Genomic DNA, 3,455 nt, shown 5'->3' on the forward strand with positions numbered 1-3,455 from the left:
GTCCCCATTGGGAGTATTCTTGCTATTCTGCCCTTATAACTTTACTCTCGTGGTTGCTAGTCTCAACTTTACCCCTATCCTGAGGTCGCCTCTCTCCAAGGTGGTATGGGAATTATATTTACCCTAAAGGACATAGTGGGTATTGAAGGTTATGCAAAAATATATATACTTTCAGGGTAGAACCAGATAAGTGACAGCCACTGAGATGGCCGCATCCTGTCTCACTCTCCGTGTCATGCAGGACAGTAGACAGGTTGAGGTGTAGAAAGGCAGTCAAGAACAACAGAATTTACGCCAGAGCAATGCCAAGAAGCCCCCTAGCAACAGCACAGTCCTCAAAAGCAAGGAAGTCTCCCAGATTAGTTAGTGGTCCATAGGGACACGTGATCAGCATGCCACTCCAACTTCGAGCTTCTTCAGAGACATCTGAAAGATCTGCACCTACTTCTGCTCACACGTCACCCAGATATCCCCATAGTCAGTAAAGGGAGGAGACTTAGAGAGTCCGTGTATGCAAGCTGCCCTCAGGCACAGCAGCTCCACTAGAGATCCCTTCCAATGCTGAGCACATCTGTATTCAAACACTGGGACGCTCTTAGGAAATATGGACTTTCAGACCCCAGCAAAACTTGCAAAAAAATATTGTCACACACAGAAGCTAACAAAGATAGCTTTAGAGGCCCATTTCCATCCTCTTCCTCCTCCTCCAGAGAAAGATTACTGGCTGTGGTTGAACTTACTAAACCCAGAGGTAGCTGTTGGCTCATTTCTGGCCTGACTCAGTGGTAGAGGAGCTGTTTTCCAAGAAAGATAAGCCACAGGAAGACAGGCTCTCAGAGGGCCCTCTGTCAGGACTCTTGGCACCAAGAAACTTCACCTTTCTAAAAAAAGGACAAGTAATTTTTGTCACCTTGATGAAGCACAGAAAGGTCTCAGGCATCTGCAATAGCAAAAGGCCACCACAGGAATCCTGGAACATCAATAATTCAAACATGTCCTTCCAGCCATCTCTCAATGCCAGTGCATCTGCTGCAATAATGCAGGGGATTGCCATCCTGTGAAAGCCCATCAGAATACCTCCAACCTCCTCCCTCATCCACTACCTTCTCTCTCTCCTTCCCTACCCCAGTCCCACAAAACTGCAGAAATACCAAGAATGGCAGCTCCAGAGCCAACTGGAAAGGAATCACTTGTGACAGGTGGCACCACCTGTCCTCATTTAGCTCCAGCCAAAACAGTGCACTCGCCATCATTCTAAAATGTAGAAATTTAACCAGTTCTTCCTGGACTCACTCTCTTCCAGGGGAAGAGAGCACAGAGAAAGGGCTTACGTTCCTGTCGCAAACCAAGTGACAAGAACAGTTGACCCAATAATTGTCTGTGACATCCGATGGCAAGTGACTATCTTGGAAGCTTGTTTCCCCACAAGTGCTATACAAAGGCCCACATGCATGTCTATGCTGCTGAAGACACGCACGGCAGGCTGCAGGATCTCCATGGTCTAGCTACTTCCCATAGGAGGAAGACTGGAGGAAAGACACGCTTGCAGGCTGCTTCTCTGCTGAATTGAACACTCTCTTCACTAGCAATCAGCACTTTCTGTCTTCCCTACAAATGTCTATAAACTTCTAACCCTGCTCAAAATTTCCAGGCCGAGATCTTCTGCCTCTCCCTACTCCTGAATTAATTTCCTTCGCTAAATCATTTGTCCCATACCTCGCTGAATCGCCACACTCGCTGTGTAATGAGTCTCTAATATTTCAGACTTTCCAGGACACCAATTGGACCACTTATCAGCCCTAATTTGCCTCCTGCTCCAAATTTCATTTTTCAATAGTCCCCGTGGATCCCTCATCTCTTCAACTGAGGAAGTTAAATGCTTTCTTTCTGTGGAAGAAGAGAACTTGAAGTAGTCATGTAGTTGAATAACGAGAGTCATTGAAACTCTATTACGATGACCTAAAAGTGTTGAAGATCTAAATGGTTAGCAGGATTGTCCCTATTATTATTAAAAATGTTTAAGTCCAAATATCACACATCTTTTCTCCCAAATTCTAAGTGTATGTTAGATGTGTCAGCCCTGTGCATGAGACACAGTAGGCTGCATCCTCTAAAATCTCCAGGTTCATCTCTTCATTCTCCAGGGATCGTGAATAACAGCGCTAAGTTGCCCCCATGGGTGCATGCTGATCACAGCCTTGAAGCTCAGCCGTAGGGTCTGCAGCGTGGCTCTGTGACTTCCTAACTGCTGAGCTTCTGAGAAGTCTTAGCAGTGTTGTCTGTCACTCAAGTGAGAGGAAAGAGTGTCATGGGCTATATTTGGTTCTGACTCCTTATTGGGGAGTTCTGTTCAATTTGGGGATTCTAATTTTCCAAAAGGCACAGAGAAATTGGAGAAGGTCCAAGATAGAGCATCTGAGCAGTGAAAATGATTAAAGAGGTGGAATGTGAAAACTCAGAAAAGGTTAAGTGAATGTGTGTGATTCATCAAAGGGAGAGAGAAATGAGGAGAGACCAAACATCTAAAATAAGGAAGTCATGATTTTAAGGAAATCAGGGGCCAATGTCCCATGATACAAAAAGATACATCAAAGATAGTTTTGCATGTTTCAGTATTAGGTCTAGTCTACCCGTGTGTTCATTAAATCTCAAAATCAGGCAATGAGCTATCAGGATCATTTTTCTGGTATGTTCAAAAAGAAAATAATTTCCATCCATATCAAGTTATTTAATCTTCTTACTAATTTTAGGATAAAGAACTTGAATTCCCAGAAGACAGCAAGTCAAGGTCATCTGGTTACTCTCTTGCATCCGGAACTTGAGATAGTATACGCCTGGATCTTTAATTTAGAAGCAGCTGACAACTATAGCCAAACCCATCCCAGAACCAGAGCTGGTTTCCTGTGGAGGAAGAGCATCACACTGTGACAGAGGTGGGGTGACCATCCCTGTGACTGAGGTGGGGTGACCATCACTGTGACGGAGATGGGTGACCATCACTGAGACTGAGGTGGGTGACCATCACTGTACCAGAGTAGGATGCAGGATCAACAGAGATTTACTTCATTTGTACATTGTTTTTTTAATTGAAGAGACTTAGATATGTAAATAAAGTAAGCATACAGGACCATTAGAAAGAAAAGAAAGACACTACTATGCTCAAAAGCTTAAGGAGAAGGAACTGTAGATGGGAACCTAAGGTGTAGAACTAGGGCGGAGACATGGGACAGCATGGAGTAAGGCCCTGATAGAGGGTTATCCTGGGGTAGAAGACACTTTCATCATTCAGACAAAAGAAGGAAATGAGACCAGATGTGGATTTATGTAGTTTAGAGTGAGGTACAGGATAACGTACTATCTGTAAAGGAAGAAACAAGTATTTTTTTTCCTTTTTTTTAATTTATTTATTTATTTATTAAAGATTTCTGTCTCTTCCCCCCCGCCGCCCCCCCTCT

Source organism: Alexandromys fortis, unplaced genomic scaffold, assembly GCF_014885135.2.
Source record: "Alexandromys fortis isolate MF-2015 unplaced genomic scaffold, M_Fortis_MF-2015_v1.1 scaffold_108, whole genome shotgun sequence".
NCBI lineage: Eukaryota > Metazoa > Chordata > Mammalia > Rodentia > Cricetidae > Alexandromys > Alexandromys fortis.